Genomic DNA, 24,595 nt, shown 5'->3' with positions numbered 1-24,595 from the left:
TTGCTATGTGGTATCAGAAACTGGCAGGAACAAGTTTAACAGAACAGAGGGGATGAAATCTGAGTCACAGTATGAAAATTGAATGAACGGTGAAAACAATGAGTTTTAGACTTTGGGTCCCAAAGGGAAAGAAAAAACAAAAACAGTAGTGGCAGGGAAAAGAAGAGATGAGATAATTGTTTGAATCTTGGAGTTGATGAGTATAATTTTACTTTTAGCAAATGCACAAATGAGGAGTGGATATTTGGTGACAAAAGTTACTGGGGTGTCAGGGGAAATGAGATTCATTGAGTCTCCTGGGTGACAGGGGTGGTGCTGTTCCATTGTGATTCTCTTGAAACTTTAGACAGGTTTTGAAACAATAGGGTAACTTATATGTGTCCTTCATCAATTAGTAATCTTCATGTATAACCAATAGGAGTTTTAGGAAATAATCGATTTTCATTGCACTCTCAAAAAGAGCAATGTCTATAGTCACGGACCTCATAATGTCTCCAGTTTTCCATTTTTTTCCTTTACTCATTATTTAGATATTATGACTCATTAAGACTTGTTCTCCATTAATTAAAACAAAACTGCACTCAGTGTCAGGGATAGGATGATGAACCAAAGACAGGCCCAGCTAGTAGTTAACGTCAAGGCACTCATGATTGCTGCTGCTGCTTGATGGTATCATGACAGTTGGTTACTGATGATATTGGCATGAACTTTGGGCCACTTGTCTATTTTAATATGATACTGAGTCCTGACGAAAGCATTATCTTCCCTTTGCACAAGCTTTTACTGGAAGTTTTGTAATAGTTCTATAGAATTTCTCTCAAGAAACAAAATGAAAGAGCAGTACTGTATTAGTTTTCTACTCCAGTGATGAAATACCAGAGAAAATCACCTTATATGGAGAAAAGGTTTAACTACCAGTTACAGAGGCTATTTTTCATCCCATGGCCACTTTATTCTGTTGCTTTGGGGATGTGACAGCACAGTACCTGATGACAAGAATACAAGACAGAGAGGTCTCTTTACTTCACAGTGGCTAGGAAACAAAAAGAGAACTACATGGCCAGGGTCCCAATATCCCCTTCAAGGGAATGCCCCCAGTGACCTAACTTTTTTCTCCTAGGCCCACCCCTAAAGCTTCTACCATGTTTCTGCATAATACCAAAGGCTTTAACCAAGATCAAGCCATTAACACATGAGCTTTTGGAAAATGCTCCAAAACCATAGCAATTACTGAAATACAAACTAATTATTTACCAAAATAGTGCTTTTAAGGCGGTCAGTTTCTTTTCTTTTTGTCTTTCTTTTTTCCATTATTAATTGAGTATTTTGAGGATAAGCAGCTTATCTAACAATTTTCTTCAAAATATGTTACATTGGGAAAAAACCTGGTGTTTAGGATTCGTCACACCTGGGGTTCATCTGTAATCAACTGTGTAGCTTACAAACTGAGAGCATATCATTAAAGAGCTTTGAGAAGATGAAGATAACACCACTCCTGCTTGTCTCCTGGTTTTTCTTTTCTTTTCAGCTAACGAACAAGAAGGTTATAATTTCAAAGTACTGTGCATATGGTTTGGGAGGGTCTCAGAGTCCTAATGTACCATGGTTTTGTTTATATTTAAAGTTTTTCATTTATGTAAAACTTCTCAATTTTACTTAATCAAAATTAGGCCGGGTGTCCTGACTTAAGTAGTGGTTTCCTTCTGAATTCAGACAACTGTCTATTTGGTCTGAATTAGATAGAATACAGCACAGCAGGCACAGCGAAACTTACCTCCTATAGAAGGCCTACCAGGGTTCAGAGCAAGGAGCTTTCTCAAGAACTGTTTCTCAGAGTGTAAGCATGAGGGTATGGATTGCACTGAGTGCTGTGACTAGGAAACAAAACTAAAATAATGCTTTTCATGTGTGTCACAAGCCTCAGAGTAGTTTTAGATTTTCTGGCTGCTGTAAGAACACTGGTGTGATCTTATTCTTGGTAGAAACAAGTAGTCCTCCCATTATTAAGATTCAAGATCACTACTTGAAAAACTAATATATGTATCATTATATGTGTAAGGGACTCTGACTGATTTGGAGGAACACAAATGGAGTCTGAGGAAACAAAGTCAGACTTACTTGTAATTAATTAGCACTTACAATCTTGTCAGTGGTCATCTGAGAAGGAATCATTTACTACTCATGGATTCTTTGGAAACTAAATACCTTTGCTACCCAGGTGACTCTTTCAGTGGGCATTAATGATTGACAGTACATGTAAGATGATTTGAGTAATACATTATTGTGTAATTAATGTTTACTTTTGCCTCATCTTGACTTTCCATGCCTTAACATGGATTACTCAGCCTTTCCTAGTATACAGTTTGGAGTACAGAAATTAGTATCAACTGTCTTAGTATTTTGAAAGAGCTTAGTTTCTAGAGAATATGTCATTTGGCATTAACTTTTTGTTAAATTTATGACAAAACTAACCCCACCATTACTTAGTAAGTATTAGCATTTGTCCTGAGCTTATCAATTTCATAGAAAGACTTCCTGTGTATAAAATGATATGCATTATTATCAATGTACCCTTATGAATTTCACTTCTTGATTTAGGACAGCTTCATGTCTTTAAGGATGTATATTGATAAAATATAATTTCCTCTTCCAAACTGGTTTTAATGGAATTAAGTAACAATTACGAATGAATGTCTAAGGACTTGCTGCCTTTATTCCTGATTTCTAAAAATTCCCTGCTTAGTTTGATGTCTCTTGTAAATTATATTTACCAAGTAGCTGCTTTATCCTCTGACATGTAATGTCAGGTTCAACTTTTCAAGTTCATCATGTTGTGTTTGTCAAAGAGTGGAACTGTTCTAACCATCATCTCTTTGTTGTTGTTGTTCATGGGGCTTGAACTCAGGGCCTCACCATTCTTTCTGAGCTCTTTTGCTGAAGACTAGTTCTCTACCACTTTGAGCCACAAAGCCACTTCTGGTTTTCTGGTGACTAATTGGAGATAAGCGTCTCACAGACTTTCCTATCTAGGCTGTCTTTGAACCATGATCCTCAGATCTCAGCTTCCTGAGTAGTTAGAATTACAGGTGCCATCTTATCTCATGGGAGAAATTTCAACTTCAGTAGTCAAGAATAGAGGCTGTGGAATGATACATTGCAAGATTCAGAAACAAACTCTATTTCATTCAAATTTTGAACCAAGGCAAGTCATGTCTATCCATTAAATCATTTTTTTCATTTGTAAAAAGAAGCAATTGAACCTACTTGTTGTAGGATTAAAGGGAGTAGTGGAGTGACTTCTAGAGTGTAATCATCTGTGACTACTTGCAATCATTAATGATTCGGGGATAGAGAAAACGAAACTCCTGGCTTTTGTTCAGACTATGCTAGTCAGATTTGGTTTCTAAGTTAAATAATTGTAAGTCAATTTGGCATATAAATATCTGTTCCCAGCCCCAAACTAGGAATATTTGACAATGTCTGGAGACATTTTTTGGTTGGCCCAACCCATGATGGTCAGGTAGAGAGACTATTGGTACCTAGTTAGCAGAGGTTCTGGGATATTTCTTTATGAACATTATTTGACACAAAGGCAATTTATCTCTCTTATCCCACTGCCCATTGAGGAATTACCTGTTTAAAAATGTTAAAAAAAATATGTAGGTTGAGAAACCTTGAAGTAAATAGAAAGGAATCCTTGTAAAGATGAGTCACGCGTAAATCCTACTCAAGAAACCAGTTTATCAACCAGTCTTTTGCATATTGGCTTCCAATGAACATTATTATTTTCCAACTGTGGAGCCATTTACAAGCTAGATAGAATTGTCACATGCATTAATTTATTTAATTATGACAAGAACCCTAAAAAATGTAGGCCAAATAGGCTTTCCCTCCCCCAACACCACTTCCCGCCCTCTTGTTCTCCCCCATCCTTCTCTTACTTTGCAGATGCAAGTTAGGATAAGAGGTTGACTTTCTCACAACAACATAGATGGTAATTAAACCCAGATGTTCTGGGCCCCATATACAGTGCTTCTGCCACTCTCACATGCCCAGCATTGCATTTCTGTGGGGGAATGCAGGAGGCATGTTAGATGTGGTTCATCCCCTAAGATTCTTAACTCAGTCGTTAGAGATTCACATCCACAGAGTTATTTGTACCTATTGGGCAAGAATAGCTGCACTTTCCTCTTCCTTCTCAGTGGTACAGAATATTGCAATGTAGATAACCTGAACCCTAACAGAAATATTTTTCCCTCTCAAATCTTAGTGGGCTCTTTTGTAATATAAATGCAGTATCTAATCTGCAAAATAAGGGTGCTACCCTTTCTTTACAATCTGTACTTTCATAGCATATGTCATCCTGTTCCTTTCCCCCACCAGTCCTCCTACATAGCCCAGATGGTGCTTGGCCTGCTCTTGCAAACTTCTGATTGCCTCTACTTCTTTTCTGTGCCCATCCTCTTTGTACTTGGGAGTGAGGAGCTGAGGTTTACTGATACGAAGTTTGTCTGACTGAAGACCTAGATGTTAATGTTCCAAAATGCAACCCGTTTTAACATGTGAACTTGGTTTCTTTCAGATCAGTGGCTATCAGCATGATAGCACCTGCAGATCAATTTCATGAAGTTTGAAAAGCACTGATTATTAATTCAGACTTTATGAAAGTTGCAGGAATTTACTTTAGTAGACAAAAATAGATAGGAAATGCCTAGTCACTGCATAGCTGCCTGATACCTCTAAAAATCAATTTGCCTTCCTTTTGCACATGCTATGTTCATGCTGTCACACTAGTTTGATATTATTTTGACAAAAGAATAAAATTAATTCAAGTTGACACTTGCAAAGTTTTAATACCTAAGCTATTAAAAAAACAATCCAGGCACCAGGTAATAATTCTTTCCAAAAGAGGAAATAAACAGGTCCCTGATTAGTACATATTTATTATCAAAAAGTTATCAAAGATTTTTAGGAAAGTTTCTTCTAGAGTTCTTTGATGATAATAATAAACATTTCCTTGACATTTCTTATTCAAATATGTGCAGACATCATTGGCACAAACATTAGCATATACTATACGAATATATAACATTTCAACAGTTACTATAAATTTTATAACTATTTGTACCCAAACAATGAAGCTTTTATTTGTTTGTTACTATGTTTATTTTACTTTGGGAACTATATCCTAATGGAAATCATTGAAAGTTCAATGGTGCTTCACAGAGGAATGATTTGGAAAGATGGATACCAGGCTGGCTTTCTTCCTGCCTAAGGACAAGAAGGGAAGTGGAGTGTAGAATGGAATCCTTCATTAATTTTTTCATGGTTGACATTGGAAGTTACTCAAAGTTATGTACTCTGTAGAAGACAGAAAGTAGTACAAGATGCAGCTTTAAGCAGAAACTACCAACTAGAAATACTTTCTAGGGTTCACCCTTCCTTTGTGGTGGGCTATTAAACTCCTCTACTAAACTGATCACACAATAACATCATAGTTACACAAAGGAAAACAGGATGCATATAATTCTTTTTTTCCCCTGAGCATGTTTCTCTATTTCATGCTACTGCCCAAAGCATTTCTATAGATTCCCATTGCTTTAAAGACTTGAAGCTACATCATGTTATAACTTTTTAGTTCAAATTTCTGTTTAGCTCCTAAGCCTGGTTGATACCAGCAAAACAGGCAACTATGTCTAGGTAACTGCCAGCAACTGTTGCATCTGATATTTGTGATATGACTACTCTGTCTTAGGTGCAGAGCTTGCCACTGGTTGCCATTGTTAGTGCTTTAAAAAAAACTAGCAGGCAATAGGGGAAAATAGTACTTGGAGAAAAATTTTGCAAGCCTAATGTCCTAGGTCAAGGAATTCTAACTTGCTTAAGTCACCTCTGCAACTTAATAAATGAATTTTTATAGAATTAATTGCTTTTGAAGGTCTTGGTTTTTATAATTGTAAAGGCAGCCACCATTCAGCATGTGACATGTGAGTTGAAAATGACATGACAACATTAAGAAATGACTTTCCCTTATGACTTTCTTGTGGTGATCAAATCATTGACTTAAATACTTGTTGAGAATTTACCAAGGGTGAGTACAATGATAATATATTATAGAACACTACATTTTTGCTTTGTTGCAATTTGATTTTATTTATAGTAAATACCTTCAGTAGTTGTACAAAGGTGTTTCAATACACCATGTCAGTTTGTGGGTACAATTCCTTTTGATCAATGTCACCTTTTCCGTTATTCTCTCCTATCTCTCCTAATACTACCTATCCCCTCAATTTATCTGGTTCTATTATCACATATATATGTTCACATATATACATACATATATATCCAGTCATAACTGGATGTACCCACTTTTTCTTTCTCTATTTGTACATCGCCCTCCATACCACACATTCCAGCTCCCTGGTATTCATTCTGTTAAACTGTAGATTAGTTGTTCAAGGTAGTTACACCATCAGATTCTTCTACTACATATTACTATGGTTAATAAGTTTGTGTGTGTGTGTGTGTGCATGACTTAGTATATGTTTACATATGTGTTTTTATTCCTTTGCCATGACATGTGCAAGCCTATGGTAGATGATTAGGAAATAGAAAATTGTAAACAATATGTTAAGAAAGACACAAAGTATGCTGAAATAGAGACAAGCCAGGAGAGCTCTCATTTTTCATAAATTTCAGGGTAAGGTCATCTGAGGTGATGATCTTTAAGCTGTATATGAAGAGAGAAGTAAGCAACCATTCAAAGGGGAAAATGAGTATTCCAGGAGGAGGGAATAACTAAAAGAGAATTAGACATGGTTACAGACTAATAGATTGCTGTGACTTGTTTCTGTGGGATGATGATGAGGAAAACATGAAATAAAATTGCAGAGTCAAAAACGCAGATCCTGTAGGAATCCTGTTCTTGTTCTCTCTTTGAGGATAGGATGCAGTATATGTCCAACATGGTTACACCAATAATTTTTAAGTAAAATATCTGACATAGACACAGATACATGTACATATATTCCTTTGGATATTAAAGTTTAAGAATAGTTAAAATAGACACTTGTGTATCCATGTTCATTGTTGTGCTATTCACAATAGCCAAGTTATGGAAACAGCCCACACACACTACAACAGATGAGTGGATCAATAAAGTGGTTTATATACACGATGGAATTTTACTCATCTATTAGAAAGAATAAGATGATGTCATTTGCAGAGTAATGGATGGACCTAGAACAAATCATGCTATGTGAGTTAAGCCAAGCTGAGAGAGATAAATGGCACATCTTTTCCTCTCATATCTGGAAACTAGATCTAAAATATAACTGGACATGATAATCTATACAGGACTCTAGGCATTCACATACAGTCAGACTAAAGGAAGATTCCCTTAGTGGAGGAACACAGAGCCATAACTTTTCTGAACATGTTAAAATACTATTTATCAAAATGAGCTCCAGGAAATGGAAACATGTTTTTGTTGTTGATGGTGGTGTCAGTGAAAGTGTTTGTTTTGCTTTGCTTTTTAAAAATTAGGTGTGGGTAAAGAGGGACACAGAAAGAGGAGGGAGGAAGGGTAAATGTAGTTATGCTATTCAGTATACACCATGTGGAAAATGACCTATGCACCTTGTGGGAAGGGATGGGAGGGCAAAACTGGGCACAGCAAAGGAAGGACATTGTCCAAAAAATGTGTTCATTACCTGACTTACGAAATGGTAATCCCTCTGTAAATACCTTAATAATAATAAAATTATAAAAATAGTTAAATAAATTAAGATTATTTACAACAAGTTTTTCTGTGCTTACTAAAATATCTAGACATTTAAAGTAAGCTACTTTATTTTTTGGCTCATTGGACAGAAAAATAAAAGATGAACATTGGTCTTTCAAGAACAACTTAACATTTAGCTGTTCAATAGTTGCTGAGACTATGAAAGGGAATTTTCACTTCCAGAAAAGAATTTCTAAGAAGTTTTTGGCTAAGTGAGATAAAAATTCTATCTCCTTTGAGTCACCAATCACTTTTATTCTCCAGTGCATGTTACACACATGAAGAAAACAATTCAGTGAAGGGTGATCCTAAGTCAGGGAAATTGATAACATTTACAGATGAGACTCTTAGGTAAGGTTTCATTCCTGTTGGTGCTGAGAGATGGTAGTGCTCACGATGCAGCCTGGGCCATTGTGATTTTGACTGTGTCAAGGTTCTAAATTCAAGTTGTAGGTAGATTCCCAAGAGTGATTTGGGAAATATCTGTAAAAGTTAAATGCCACTCCATTATTTAAAAATATTCATCGCCTGTTAATTGAATTAACATGTACAACGTAATTATTCTAGTGTAAAATAGTAACTGAGGCAACACTAAATATCATTTGAAAAGTTAAAGCCTGCTTGGAAAAATTGTAAGCTGAGTTACTGAAAAGTCCTGAGAATATCAAATATATAGCTTAAAAGAACAGTGATTCTAGTTTGTCATTGAACTGAATAAAAATTCCTTGCCATCAAGTTTAAAGCTGTGTTAGTGTCCAGTTCAATTTCCAACCAAGCCATCAAATAAACACACACACACGAAACCCAAACCTAACATTTCTTAGTTTTGGTTGTTTTTTTTCCCCTGAGCTTTCTCCTAGAATTCTTTTTTCTTGCTTTCAAATGTGATCTGTTTTTTTTTTTTTTTTTTTACTGGACACAACTTTATTGTATTTAGTAAGTTTTCTCTTTAACAATAGAGTGAAATTATAATAATAAAGGGTGGCATTATTACAAGGTATCCTGTATGTGATCTGTATAATATACTGAGTGGATCTCTATGAAGCCATACTTATCTAATTATAATGAGACCAACTCCTTGAAGAACACATGTTTGTGTCTCATATAACTAATTAATGAAGACTGAAATAATTGATGGTGAATGTAACAGAAGTATGCCCATAGATACTGAAGTTTATCTTCTTTTTCACCATTGGGTCTTTACTTGAGGTACTAATATTCATTAATTTGACTAAGCAATAGCTTTGTTTGCTTTCTATCCAAATGTATATACTAAATATTAAAACCTCAAAATAAATTATGAACAATGAAATATCACAGCAAATTAAAATCAGTTTCAATGTTATTTTACAATCATTTTCTTAAAGTTTCAGATCATTGTGGTGGTCTTCAATGCTAATAAAGTGTTACATATGAACCCATGCTCAGTTTATTCCTTCTTATATGTTTGAAATTTTGATTCTTGGTAAATATAGCTAAGATGGATTACACTTATTGTTCTGCTCATGAATTGGAAATCCAGGTAAATTGTAAAACATCTCTTCCATAGCAATGCAATAACAACAGTTATTTATCCAGGCCTGTGTGTATCACGTAACTACAGGGTAGAAGAGGTGGATTTCTAATGAAAGTGAGTGTAGAAAAGTAATGGTAAAAGACTAAATGTTTTGTGAGTTGTGGGCTCACTCATAGTAAATAATAAGGCTGAGTTAAGTAAGAAGCAAGAGGTGTAGGTGAACCTATAGCTCTAAAGCTCCCTCCCCCCTACCCCCAGGAATTGGATCCAGGGCCTCATCCAGCATGGCATGTGCTTTCCTGTTTGAGGTAGGCCCTAGTCCACAACATTTCTCAAGGATAATATTATAGTTATATTTTGAAAATAATGAGTGATAAGTGATGACTACCACTCACAAAGCCAGATGTTTTAGGATGAAATGAGTCATTGTCTGTCCACATTAAAATCTTTCTTTCCTTAGCTTGATTCTTCCCTTCCCTTCTTTTCCCTTCCCTTATATTTTCCTTTCCATCCTCTTCTTTTTATTTCTTGTCCTCCTTCCTTTTTTTCCCTTCCCTTATTTCTCTCCCTTCTCTCCCCTCCTCTTTCCTTTTCTTTCTTCATTTGTTCCTTTTTAAAAAAAATAAGATGTCTGTATGGCTCAGACTTGCCTTGAGCTTCTGATCATCTTCCCTCAGCCTCTTTAAGTGCTGGGGTTATTAGTGTGTACCAAGAATGCTTGGCTTTTAGCTCATTTTCTTGATATTTTAGCTTCATCCCACTTCCCAACCTTGAGCAAAAATTTAATTAATTGGGGTCACAGAACCTTTAGAAAAATGCTACCATTCTGTTACTAGAAAATCCAAGTAGCATTCCTCATATTTCTATGTATCATGTCTTATGCTTTAAAATAGTTGTGTCAACTTAGATTTTCCAGTTCTTTAGGAAAAAAAACTTAATGGATTTATGTACATAAATATTTTTAGAAAGATTTTCCATGTTCCTTTGGTAGTATGCTCTTTTGTTGGAAAGTTATGAGAATTATCTTTTTCTTATTTTGAGCTTCTATATGTTTTTGACTTTGAGGAAAAAGGGACAAACTGTAGATGATATCAAAAAATTTTGTTTGTCTTTTTTTTCCCCAAACAGGTGAATACAGAGCTACGTGAGTTTCTGTATCTGTCCTTTGCTTTTAGTATAAACATAATGGATCACCTCTTCTGAATGGTCTTACTTCGACTTTCAAAAATGTCTGAGAATAGGAGTCAAAGAGGTTTTATATCAGATACTCATTGAGATGTGTAAGGCTGCAAACAATACTTGCTTTATTAAGAGAGAGAGTGAAATTCATCTACTAAGTTCTTAGCAGGGTTTCTATGTCTATAGGAAGACAAATTGCTAAATACCAGATGTTCAAACAGAAATACTCTAACCAATATAATGTAGAAATGAGCTAGTTTGAAAATGTTTTTTTTCCCAACGAAAACTGATTTAGAAGCAGTGCCGATTTTTAACTTAAAATTTCAGTTTTTAATACAAAAAGTTCAAAGACAAAAGGCATTTCAAATTATTTTTCTTATAGACTAAAAACAAAACAGCAAAAAGTAGCATTAAAATCTTGACCCTACTATTTACTTCAAATCTGAGACTAAGAAAACAAAGTTTATGAAATTTTCATCCTATGTTGCTCTAAAATAAACCCAAATTTGAGTACAAAGCTAAGTAAAAAATTCTCTCACATTCACAGTGAGCATGAATTACATATGTTTTCTAGAACTAATATTAATGAACTTGAGTACTGTGTGAATGTTGTGATAGGTAAGCTGCCTTTTTAATTTTTTTCCGGATCAGTTTGCATAGTGTAACTTTATCTTTATTTTATCTACCTTTAAACTTAATTTAACCCAACAGTAAAGGATCTGTACTGGTAACATAGTCTAGATAACAGATAAGACAGCTTCATTTGCTACAAAAGGATTCTTCTTTCTCTTTCTCTCTCTCTTTTTAACGAAACTTCTTACAAAAGGCACCCGACTCAAGGACATTTTTGCATATCATAAGCCTAAGGCCACTAGTATAATTATGTCAAGCTGAGAAATATTTTCTTCTGTAGGATAAAGACAATTTTATCATGGAAAAAAATGCTCTATGAAGGGGATCTTACAATCACATCACCCACTTTCATAATCATCAAAGGCGTACGACATCTAAGTCCAATTAATGGAAGATGGAACCATATGGACCTCTGTTTCAGTGACGTGGTAAGGAGTTAATACTTTGTTCCTTTAGTCTAAATGCTTTACAAGCACTAAGTTCCTCAGTACCTTTGTGAACTAGGTAAGCAACTATGTATACTCTGCTTTCCCTTTATGCCTCAATATATCTAAGATAATACTACAGGTCATCTTTGAATATGTAATAAAAAGTAGGAATTGAAAATGACTAATTAATTTTCCTTAGGAGGGACCATAAAGTTCTATATTTTACAAGATATCTTAATGAGGAAAAGGTTCACATTATTTCCTCATATCACCTCCATTGTGTCTATTATGGCCTCATTCTCAGAGGATTTGCCGGAAGCTCCCTTAGTAAGAACATGCATGAAGTTGGCTTTGGTGTCCTCCCTTGACCTGCTGAAAGTGGGGGATAGGAACACTCTAGGTCATCTCAGGTGGCTTTGCTCTTGCACTTGCTTTATGACTATCTCTGGGCTTACAACCCTAGTTGGAGGTAGGAAGGATCAATGGATATGTAACATATTCAGTTTTGTATCTATAGGTACATATGTAATATAACAGTTTTGTATATATAGGTGCACATATGGCAATTTTGTGAGGGGAAGATGCTGTAAGACAGCAAAAGAATGCTATACTTAGGTAGATAAATAGCTAGTAAGGTTTTAGCACAAAGGGAGAAGACAGTCTTTTCTGAGTCTGTTCAATAGTTTGCAGCTCAAAGAAATACTGTAGACAATCGGTATCAGGTAAAACATCTAGGCGATCAAAGTTACTTGATGTTTCTACATCTTACACATATGGTGGATTGTTAGGTGAATGAAAATTTAATTCCAGTAGAATATTTATATATCTATATATCTATATCTATTAGCTGTGATACCTTTGTTGCAGAATTATACATTCCTGATGTCTTGCTGGTTTTCAAAGAAGCATGGCATAAAAGCATATATTATCACTTCTCTTTTTCTCTGTAATACTGATATTTATGATATTGCAGTATATGTTTCTCCATGTATGCAATAAAATTGCCCATTTATCTTATAATCATACAAAACATGTGTTACTCAGTCTTGATAATAAAGCTTATATAGCCTGTCACAGTTACCTAGGTTCTTAGGAAATCCAAAGATAATGAAAACAATGTATAGGTTTTTACATAATAAAGTCATTTGTTTATCTGTTTACATAAAAACAGTCATGTCAGGCAGATACTATATCTGGATCAGGTAAACTGTTGTGCTAACCAACATCATGATGGTTACTCTATAACTTACTGGTATGCTAGTAAGACTTAGAACACCTGTTGCTTTGAGGAATTTGACTGACAAGTAATTTTGCACCAATTATCTTCTACTATGAGAAGGCAAATGTAATGACAAAATAATGGAATTATGGTCCTTTTGTTCATTGGTAGATGGTAGCTCAGAGTTTTCTGATTCAGAGTTCAGCTGACTGGTTTGAATCAATAGCTCTTCTGCCTTCTGTCTATATGAGTTGCGATATCATGCTAACATTCTTGAATTGCAGAATTTGTAAAATGTTTAAAGTTATGACATCAGTACCTAACCCCAAATAAGAGTTCAGAAAATATTGACTCATGTTAATGTTTATTATTAACTAAAGCTGAAGTAAGATTATACTAGTTAAAACTTGAAAACAAATGATTCTGTAAGATGCAAAAATATTGATGAGTGGAATCTAGTTTTATAAAAATTCTACTATTTATATTGAAATATTATATAAAAGTACTTAGTAGCTTTTTCACTTACCTGATTAGCATGGAAGTCTGAAAAATGTGTAAAATTGAATTCAGCTTAATATTTCCATTTAGGAATGCAAAAACTATGGTGTTTTCAGAGAATAAAATCTTAGTAATAAATTTGGTGAAATTTAAGATTAATGAATTATGCTTAAGGAACATGCTAAGGTTCTGTAGTTCTAAAACCTCAGAAAGTATGGTGGTAACTTTTGTAATTTATGTGTTAATAGGTGGCCCTCTTCTACTAGTTTAGCAAAATGTCTTTTTTTTTTTTTTTTTTTTTGTCTGTCCTGGGGCTTAGGACTCAGGGCCTGAAGATTAGCACTCTACCTCTTGAGCCACAGCGCCCCTTCTGGCTTTTCTATTTATGTGGTGCTGAGGAATCGAACCCCGGGCTTCATGCATGCTAGGCAAGCACTACTGCTAAGCCATATACTCAGTCCTAGCAAAATGTCTTCTAAAATTTTGATTTTAATCTGCTTTTTTGAAACTCAGAATGAGTTCTCTCAGAGAAAATATATTATAAATGTTGATTTGTCTTCAGTTTATCCCGCTTTACAAACTCAGTTTAATCCATAATATTAAAGCTGAAGGTATGTACTTTCAATAGAAGGCTGAAAACAATACTCTGGCAATACTTTTTTATTCTAAAGCTAATGAAATATGCATTTAGACATACCTCTATTTATAAAGCACTTTAATTAAATGTTTATACATTATGTGGCTTATAAGTAACAAGGACTAAAAAGAAACAAGTAAAAAATATATTGAATGAGTGTAATTGTGCATAGGCAAGAAGGCCATTTTAGTTAACCAATGGAGAATTTTGGGACTTTTCCATCATTGTGGAGCTTTATTTCAATAAATACATTCTTCAGTGAATATGCCCCCATTGAGACTTTGTGCTGCATATTTCAGTTAACAGAAATCTGAGCTTAGTATGTAGCTCAGTGGTAGAGTATATATTTAACATATGTGTGTGCTTTAAATCAGTTCATACTGCCCCAAACAAGCAAATAAAAAAATAATACTATTTCTATGCACTGAAGATCAAATCTAGCTAGATGTCACAAGAAAAATCCAAATAACCTCGGGTTAAACAGGAGACAAGTGTATTGAAGAAGTCTGGAGTAAGGTAGTCCAGGGCCATTACTGAAGAGCTTCATCTCACTTGCTTTCTTGCTGCCTCTAATTGAGAACCAAATCTAGTTTAAAGAAAATTTTATGCATTATGCATAGACCCAAACTGAAGTTTGGAGAAAGTGAAATTCTGATCATTTTACTGAGTAGAAATAACAATTGCCATGAGGAATACTATGAAAAGTCAGCGGAGAAGCAGTGGAATGCAACAGCATGTAAAAGTAATGTTTTAACTTGTTTCTTGGAATTTCTGGGCAGAAGTGAGAATCTCCTAAATAATAGCATATGTTAACATGACCATAATCAATTATTGTTTTAAAAAATAGAAAGAGTCTCTTGAGGCTTATTTACCCAAACTATATAGTCCATTGCTAGGAAATTCTTAAGGCTGGAATCATCATTTCCATAATGTACTTCAGATTTCTGTGACTATTTGAGGTATAGAGTGTTTTGTGTTATTTGGTGACTGCTTTCCTTAGCTGATATGAAACTAAGTAATGGGTGACAGGTTTGATATTGATTGTAAGATTTCCAAAACAGTGTAGAAGTAGGTTATGGTTAGTTTATTTAGTTATTATTTAGTAAGATTGCAGTTAGCTAATTTATTTTCTAAGGTCAGAGGGACCTTTATAGAATTATATTTTCAGAAGTACATAGAAAAAAATCCATTATTTTTCCTTCATCTCCACAGTGATGGACTATCATTCCCCTTGAACTTGTGTGCATTGCAGTTGAGGTAGAAGTCCATTACTAGTTTCTTTTTTTTTTTTTTGCCTTTTGATACACCAGTCTAAATACTGATAATTCAAATTCATTTTGGCAAATGCAAGTTTTTATTGATCATTTGATACAGCCATGTTTTAAATAATTTAGGAGATTTTTTCCTACATTGTCCACTTGAAATATTTTGACAATGTTAAATTGATACAGAAATTGTGTTGTTGTTGTTATATTGAAATAGATAACTTCCAAAACATGCCATATTTTACAAAGACTGATGCAAATGTGGTTTGGGTGGTGCAACTGAACTTACAATGACCTTTTTCAGGCAGAAAACAGAATGCCTAACCTATTCTTGGCTTTCTTATTATGTAGTCAACCGGACAATGTCAGTATAAAACATATTGTTTAAATTGGACAGAAACAGTCTGAATAAACTGTTGTATAACTTCAATGAAGTGAAAAGGTAACAATTTCTACAAAAGGATTGCTCCATTTGCAACCAAAATTATAGTTCTGCTAGGGTTTAAGAAGTTCACCAGATGGGAAGCCACTTGAGTTATTACCATATATATCTTTTTCTTCTGAAAGAAAGAAACATTTGTTTCCTGACATGTTATCAGGAAAATGGTTCACTTTTATTCTTCATCTGTCACTCAAACTTGTCACTACATTGAGTGGCTATTTATTCTGCATATCCTTCCTACCTCTAACAGTGCTGTCAGTCTGTCTGATATCCATATGCTAGCAACACATTTCTTTTTATTTCAAACACAACTTATGGAAAGTAACATTCTCCTTCTGTTACAAATCCCAACCATGTCATTGAAAGAAGTTTTAGTCAGCTCATTCTTTTTCCTTTTCTTCATTTTTAGTCAAAATAGGAACTCCCAACATTTTTCTTTTTTTTAATTTGTTTTTTTTAATTTTATTTTTTCTTATTTATTGTAAAAGTGGTGTACACAGAGGTTACAGTTTCATATGTTAGACATTGGATATATTTCTTTTTTTAAATTTTTATTGTCAAACTTATATACAGAGTGGTTACAGTTTCATACCTAGGCATTGGATACATTTCTTGTACTGTTGTTACCTCCTCCCTCATTCCCCCACCCCCCCTCCCCACCAATATTTTTCTTGGTTAGTGGAGTTTTATTTTTAATTACTCTGAGTTAAGTATTTGATTCAAACTGATACTGTTATATATTTACACTGGGCCTTCTTTGGGACTACTGACACAAATTCAAATCTGAATGGTAAGAAGAAAAGGTACAAGCTGATCTTTAACTCTCATATCATAAATATTTCAATTAGAAGAGCTTAATAGTACTAACAAATTATGAGATAATTTTTTTTCATTTCTTTATTGTCAAAGTGATGTACAGAGGGGTTACAGGTTCATACGTAAGGCAGTGAGTATATTTCTTATCCAACTTGTTACCTCCTCTCTCATTTTTCCCCTGCCTCTCCCCTCCCCCAAACATTTTTCTTTTTTGCCAGTCCTAGGGCTTGAACTCAGGGCCTGAGTACTGTCCCTGATTTCTTTTTTGCTCAAGGCTATCACTGTACCACTTGATGCCACAGCATCACTTCTGGCCTTTTCTGTTTATTTGGGACCGAGGAATTGAATCCAGGGCTTCATGCATGCTAGGCAAGCACTCTACCACTAGGCCATATTCCCAGCCCAGAGGATCAATTTTTATTGATCCTTTTTGTTTTCAGAGTTCAGATGCTAGTGCCCACAGTGTAGTCTGAGCAACAAACTGGGAATTCTAATGTATACGTATGTATATTTCTCTCTATATATATATCTATATATAAATTAATGAAAATTTTTGTCTAAGTAACACAAAACTCAAACCAAAATCAAGCCTAACTCAAACACAATTTTGAATTGTCTAATTCTTCCTTAATTTGCAGTATAATGCATGATTATAAGTAAGTTTTTCAAATTCTCTAGTCCAGAATTAGCTTGGGTGATAAATTGGAAACAACTCATTATAAAAAACAAAATCACTTAAGATTTTCCACTAATATTTGGATGCTATGGAAGAAAATTTTAAATGGTCTCTCCACAGAAATAGATTACAATGTGAGGTAGCATATATACATTAATTTTCCAACTTGATTTAATCATTTTACAATGTATATACATTACAAAACATCACATGATACTTCATCAATGAAAACAATTTTATTTGTTAAATAAAAAACTAATAAGTTAATAAAAAAAAACTGTTCAAGGAGATGGTAGAATCCTGAGGTTCAGTTGAGAGGCTAACGTGCAATTTTATGTAAGTGGCAAGAAATCCTATCTTGAGAGGAACAGTGAAGTGAAAGGGTGATTTTGATTGAAACAACCCCTATGACAAGAATGCTGAATGACCACTCAAAATGCTATTTTGCCTCCAAGGATAGCAGGCAAGGGATGCTGTTACAGTTTTTCCTTTTCACTCTCACCTAAAAAAGTGACCAGTGTGAGAATTTAGAATCTAGTCAGCCTTACACATAAGCATTTTAGAGCTGCTGAATTATTCTGAGACTGAACTCTCATGTTAGGTGGCAGTGTATCATAGAATGATCATAAATACACCTTTCCTGCCAAATGGATTCCAAAGACAACAAAGGTAAAAATCACTTAACACAACAAACTATGTTCAATGCTGGCTGGACTGTAGATAATGGAATTTCACAAGTCTAGGTTTCAGTCTAAATCCATCATGGACTTCTTGTATGATTCTTACCTTTCTCATCTGTAAGTGGGAATAAGGTGTGTTGTAAAGATTCAATGATACATTGGGTATATTAGGTGTGTGTATACACACACACACACATCAATTATATAATAGTAAAACTATAGCAGAGTATCTGGCATTTGCTAAGGGCTCAATGATCCTTAACTACAATATTTTTCATGCTACAAGGTGAACACTTCTATAAGAAATTTAGATATATAGTATAATACTCTTATAGTTGCCTTTTACATGTCAACATATTTGTGAATACATATAAAGAGAAAATTTTAATGGAAAAAATGTGGTGTGAGGAGGAAGTCTTTAATTTATGTCTAGAGAATACTCATTCAAAAGGCCAAAGAGAGAATGAGCAGGTTCCAAATTTCTGGAATGGATTATGGATCGATGAAGTGAAGACAAAGCTGATGTGGTTCTGTGGCTCAAAGCAAATGTACAGTCCTGGCTCAAGGAAAGAGGTATTTGTTGGAAGGAACTTTCTGAGCTTTTGGATGTTTCTGAGATTATTGGCTTCTTCAAACTAAATAGTTTGAAGAACTATTCCTGTATTCTTCCTTCAATTCCAAGGGAAATAAGAAGAATAGTAATGAACAGCTCAGACTTGTCTATCATTTCCAATGCCAGGAAGGCATGAAAAGGGACATTTGTCCTTGTCCCTGATAAGCTGAAGACATAGAGGGTTGTTTTATCCCATAGCCTTCTTGGTAGGAGGGAGTGAAATAGGTGAGGGAGGAAGATACACAGTGTCCTATGAAAGAATGTGGTTTAACATGAAACTAAAAATTAAAGGAGAGCCTGAGATGGTAGAGTACAGAAAAGAAAGTAGGAAGTTAAAGGAGAAAGACCCAAATGTTCAGTCAAAATTTTTGAGTTGCAAGGGGGCAGAATGGGGTGCCAGTTTACTAACCTCAGTAAAATCTTCTCAAAGTCTTGGTTCTGCCTGGATGGCACTTGGACTATCCCAATTTATCAGGAGGTGCAAGTAATGTCTTTCCATCAGAAGTAGGGAGTTGACCCAGCTCTTGCTATGCTAGTGTTCTGCCACTTAGCCATGTCCCTACCTCCTTTTTGCTTTCTATTATTTTTAAGATTAGTACATTGTCAAGAAAACAAACTAACAGATTCTGGTGAGGATGTGGCCAAAAGGAAACCCTAGTAAACTGTTGGTAGGAGTGTACACTTCTTCAAATATTTTGGAAAGCAGTGTGGTGGGTTCTCAATAAGATTAAACATAGAACTACTCTAGGATCCAGCAATTATGTTCCTAGACAAAAGACTATGAACCAGGATACAGTAAAGGCCCCAGCAAAAAATCATGTTCCCTGCAGCGCTATTCACCATGGCCAAGGTGTGGAATTACCCCAGTTGCCCCTTAGTAGACAAATGGATCAAGAGAATGGATAGTATATGTACACAATGGAATTTTACTCATCCACTAGAAATCATGATAACTCAGAGGGGCAAAGAATGCATGTTTTCCCTTATATATGGAAGCTAGAATTAGCATAAAAACTTATATGTAAATATGTGGGTTGTATGTAAGTGTATGCAAATGCACCAACGGAAATATGGTAGATTCAAGAGAGAACAAATAGTATAAGTCCTTAGAAAGGCAAAGCCAAAGTTTAACAAAATAAGACACCAGGAATTGGGTACTTGAAAGGGGTAGGTGGGGTCAAGGGGAAAGAGGTAAATGAAGAGGGAGAAAGGGAGAAATAATAGTCAAGAAGTCAATGAATATCCTACAAAATTAAGAAGGAATTATAATATCCTGGTCACCCTTGTGGGACTTGAACCCACAATCTGGTATACTGGCCACCCCACTGGGACTCAAACCCAGGACAATAAAGTCACCATCACTCAGTCAGTTGGGCTAGGAGTCTTTATTTAGCTGCACAGCGCCTGTTCCCCACCATCTAGATAGTGAAGAACAGCCCTGAGCTTCAGTAGAGCTGTTTTTTTTTTTAAGGCAAAAATGTTATATGCCACACACAGGTAGTCAGGCAAGTTAGTCAAAGCAAGCAAGCAGACATACAGAAGCAAGATTGGCAGTTAGTTATTACAAATAGTAGTTACAATTTTGCTAAACTCTGGTAAACAAAGCAATAAATCACCTAAGCAAGTAAAATACTCTCTTTGTTCAATTCTTGGTTCTGAGTGTAACTTGTTTTTACTGCATACCCATATAACTCCTTAATTTACCTTAGATTTCTCTATCTCTGGAATTTTATGCTGGTCTTCCTCATGCCTTTTTTTTTTTTTTTTTTTTTTAAACAAAGGTCAAGCAGCTCTAAGTCAAGCTGCTGCTTTTGGCTCCTGTCATTCTCAGTACCTGTTACTTGGGATGGCTCAGCCTCTTTAGCTAGGACTAAAGGTAAATTTCTTGGTGGGGGTGACATTGATCAAGATGGATTATATTCATAAATTCCTTTATACAACTACTTGATGTTAAGTGAAAAAAATGATTTGCCTCTCATTTTTGTCCAATGCTAGCCTGGATTAATTCTTCTGCTATAGCTTCCCACAAAGCTAGGATTACAGGAACATTCTACCACAGTTAGCTTATTAATTGAGATGGAGTTTCACTAACTTTTTGCAAATCTGGCCTTGAATTGTGATTCAATCTCTACCTTCCGCATACTGACATTACAGATGTGAGCTCCTACATCAGTATGAAACTGCAGTTTTAAGATAATATTAGTATGTAAAACTCTTAGTACTTAAAGTAATTTTCTGCTCCATATTTCCTTATTTCTTATTCTGTCTGATTTGAATTTTTCTCTCTATTTCTTTCTAACTATTGACTTGGCTTTCCTTCTGCCTTCAGGTTACCTCTTCAGTTCATTCCTATAACCTACTTTCATCTTCTTCCTTATTTTCTTTTCTGCTGTATTTCTTGTAGTCTGACTTGGTCCTTTATTCTATATCTGCTGTTGGTCAAGGTTTGGTGGAACAAAGGAGGAGGGTCTGTGGACCTGATAAGGACTGTTCAGTGTTTTACAAAAGAGAAGAAGGAGATGATTGTTAAGATTACAGGGAGTTGTTTTCCCAAATGTCCCTATACTCTTATGGGGACATTATGGACTAAGTTTGGGCTGAATGGCTGCCTACTGTGTCAAAAGTTTATGAGGATAGAAGGTCTTGAGAAGGAAACCAGCAAGAAATTGTATACATGAAATTGTATAGTTTGCCAGGAACCAAGGTTCTCAGTTTAGTAGGCTATTTGTAAAACAACAAGAAAGCAAGTGATAGTGCATGTGAATAGGGAAAGGAGAAGGAACAATGTGTGGTGAGTATAGACTAAATCACTCTAAAGTCATCAAGCAAGGAGCTTCATCAAGTCATGCTCAGGGGAAAATGTGGTTGATGTATATGATAGAGTTTTATTCAGCTATAAAGAAGAATAAAATCATGCCACGTGGGCTGGGGATATGGCCTAGTGGCAAGAGTGCTTGCCTCATATACATGAGGCCCTGGGTTCGATTCCCCAGCACCACATATACAGAAAATGGCCAGAAGTGGTGCCGTGGCTCAAGTGGCAGAGTGCTATCCTTGAGCAAGAAGAAGCCAGGGACAGTGCTCAGGCCCTGAGTCCAAGCCCCAGGACTGGCCAAAACAAAACAAACAAAAAAAATCATGCCACGTACATGGAAATGTATGGACCTGAAAGCTGTCATGTTAATAGTATTTTAATGAGGCTAGACTCAGAAAAAGAATATCGTATATGAAGATAAAAAATAAAATGTCATGAATGAGGCACCATTTAGGAAAAGAGAAAGAATCACTGGGAGGATGGGAGAGGACAAGAGAGTAATGGAGGGATGAACATAATGAAAGTATCTTATATAAAAGCCACAACATACAGATGATGTCTGTCATGACCAGTGATAATTCTTTTATTTTCTTAATTATGTAGCAACCTGCTCTCAGAGCCCCAAGAAAGAATTGGTTACATTGGTTAAAAAAGTAAGAAATGTTTATGGGAAGAGGCAGAGGATTTGAACAAGGAATGAAATTCTGGCTCTTTTGTTTACCTGTAAATTTGCTTAACCTCTTCAAATCTTATTTCCCCATCTATAAATAGAGATAAATTTATCTCATAATTATTATGAGGAATAAACAAAAGTGCTCTTCAGAAATAAGAAAAGGAAGATTATTAGTAGATAATAGCAGACGTGGTTTTCCTAACTTTCCCATCTGCCCTTTCAAAATGAAACACCATGGCGTGGGGATATGGCCTAGTGGCAAGAGTGCCTGCCTCATATACATGAGGCCCTGGGTTCGATTCCCCAGCACCACATATACAGAAAATGGCCAGAAGTGGCGCTGTGGCTCAGGTGGCAGAGTGCTAGCTAGCCTTGAGCAAAAAGAAGCCAGGGACAGTGCTCAGGCTCTGAGTTCACGGCCTAGGACTGGCAAAAAAAAAAAAAAAAAGAAACACCATGCTTCTGTTTTGAAATGGAAGAAATCTTCCCTTCAGTCCTTCTTACCTCTGCTGACCTTCTTTGTACTGTGAGAATAATGAGAGTGTTCGTTGAAGCTCAACCTGTGATGAGATGGGTTCCTTATCTCCTTTATTACCCAGATGTCATTCTGTCATTTGATGTTTACTAAATATTCCACCTTGTTATTACAGAGGACACTGTCCAGAGACTGTGACAGCAAATGCCAGTTCAGGCCTCAGATGCATCAATGTTTTAGAAAGAGCACAGTCCTTTTCATTGTTTAAGTCTACCCATTTTTGGTTTAAGTAAATGTTCTCTGCCTCCCTTAAGATTTAGTTGTTGGCTTAAAATAGAATTGTATTGTTATATAGCCTGATAGTGTATTAAAGATAATGTAATTCTGTGTTGGCTTTATCTTTTGCACTGTTTTATTCATCTCTTTTTCCTTGGTATATAAGGCTTATATTATATTGGTCAAAGTGTCTTTCTAACTAAAATATGCCATTCTCATCACTAAAAACTCAGCTTAATGTGAAAAATTGGATCGACTTAAAGGACTACAATAGGTAAGTGGTTAAATTTAGGATGTCTTATGAATAATTGTCAGCCACTAAGAAATCCTCAAATCCTAGTATCATGGAATATGCTTTTAAATATCCTAAATCAAAAGAGCATGATACAAAATAGGCAGTGTAATTCTAAGTATTAAAAAACATATACAAAGAAAAATATTGGAAGGAAAATGCAAATTCTAGAGTTTATATCTGGTGCAAATTTTTGGCTAATATAAAATGTTTTTCTTTTTGTGTTTCTGTCATTTCCATATATTTGTTAATTTCTGGTGTGTATATGTGCGTGTGTGTGTACGCGCGCACTCACGTATGTGCCAGTTCTGGGTCTTGAACTCATGTCCTGGGCACTGTCGCTCAACTTTTTTGCTCAATGCTGATGTTCTACTACTTGACCCACAGCTCCACTTGTAGCTTTTGGGTGATTAATTTGAGACCATAGTCTCACAGACTTTCCTGTCTGGGCTGGCTTTAAATCACAATCCTTCGATCTGATCCTCCTGAGTAGCTAGGATTACAGGTGTGAGCCACCAACCTCCATCTCATATTTTCTATTACATCCAGTTCTTATTTTCTATTTAAGGTTTATCTTACATTATTATCAAATTATAACTTATTGTTTAATCAGATTTTGTTTATAATATCTTTTTGAGTTATGTCTTTTAATTTTTATATTCTCTCTATAAACCTCTCTCATATTCCTTTCTTTATCTTTTAATAGAAATCATTTATACATACAGCTCTATTTAGTAGTATAGTAAATACACAGTCTTTTGTGCTTGTAATAAACAATATTACATAGGGAAATGCTGGGTATAGTAGAACTGGGACTATTATTATTGCTATAAGGAGTTATATTTTATTTTTATTAGTGTATAGTATATTAATCACACAAAACGTTTCATTGTGTTGCTGCCATACACATATAAATTTACTTAGATTGAATTTGATCAGGTTCACCCATTTAATTTCTTTTGGTAGTATTCGAATTTGGATATAGGGCTTCATGCTTTCTGAGAAGGTACTCTGCCACGTAAGTTGTGCTTCCAGCCTTTTATTTGCTTTAGTTATTTTTTGGACTGGGTCTCTTAATTTTCTCTGAGGCTACCTCTATGTGCCATGTAGTCAAGATTGCAGGTGTGTACCATCAATGCCTAGCCTTCTCTATTGATGTTTCTTATCCTTCTCTTTCCTCTTTAAAACAAATTTTATAAGGTTTTGTTACCCTGTTTTTATTAATTAACATAAAATACATTAATGTTAATCACATCACCATTATGTTATTATAATTTTCTTAGGTCTTGGCATGTAAGAAATACAAATGCATGGAAGGGATAGATTACCATGAACTGGAGTCAGAAATAAAAATCTAATGCAATGCGGAAAGAGAACAAATGGCTATGGAATGCTCTGTACTAAGTACAGTTTTGCTACTTCATTTAATATTTATCCTGAGAGGAAGACAATTACCTCTTTCCATAGATGGAAATATAGATTTAGTGAGTTCACAGGACTTCCCATATGTATCACATTTTGACTCTTCTACTTTAAAGTAAATCTATCTGGCAAAACTTGTGCATTCAGAGAACAAATGACAGGGCTAAAAATTGTTTGGGAATGTGTGACATAAATGTGTGTACTCATTCATCTTTTATTTCTTTCAAATCAATGACTTATTTTACGTATATTATATG

The 24,595-nt window shown here is 35.1% G+C and overlaps 1 protein-coding gene across 3 annotated transcripts in view; it reads left to right on the top strand.

Annotated features, from left to right (window-relative positions):
• LOC125360476 (serine/arginine repetitive matrix protein 2-like) overlaps nucleotides 1–24,595 on the top strand; it is a 145,276-nt gene that overhangs the window by 100,587 nt on the left and 20,094 nt on the right. For 2 of the 3 annotated variants that reach the window (XR_007212765.1, XR_007212762.1), the window contains 3 exons: nucleotides 11,392–11,539; nucleotides 18,206–18,345; nucleotides 20,167–20,261. The gene's annotated coding sequence lies outside the window, so the exon portion shown is untranslated. Of the gene's footprint in view, nucleotides 1–11,391; nucleotides 12,276–18,205; nucleotides 18,346–20,166; nucleotides 20,262–24,595 lie in introns of those variants that run through there. The other variant, XR_007212761.1, reaches the window with a different exon arrangement.

Source organism: Perognathus longimembris, chromosome 1 (assembly GCF_023159225.1).
Source record: "Perognathus longimembris pacificus isolate PPM17 chromosome 1, ASM2315922v1, whole genome shotgun sequence".
In the NCBI taxonomy this organism is placed as follows: Eukaryota; Metazoa; Chordata; class Mammalia; order Rodentia; family Heteromyidae; genus Perognathus; species Perognathus longimembris.
The sequence above is the reverse complement of the archived record's forward strand: the minus strand, read 5'-3'. Positions and strand labels throughout refer to the sequence as shown.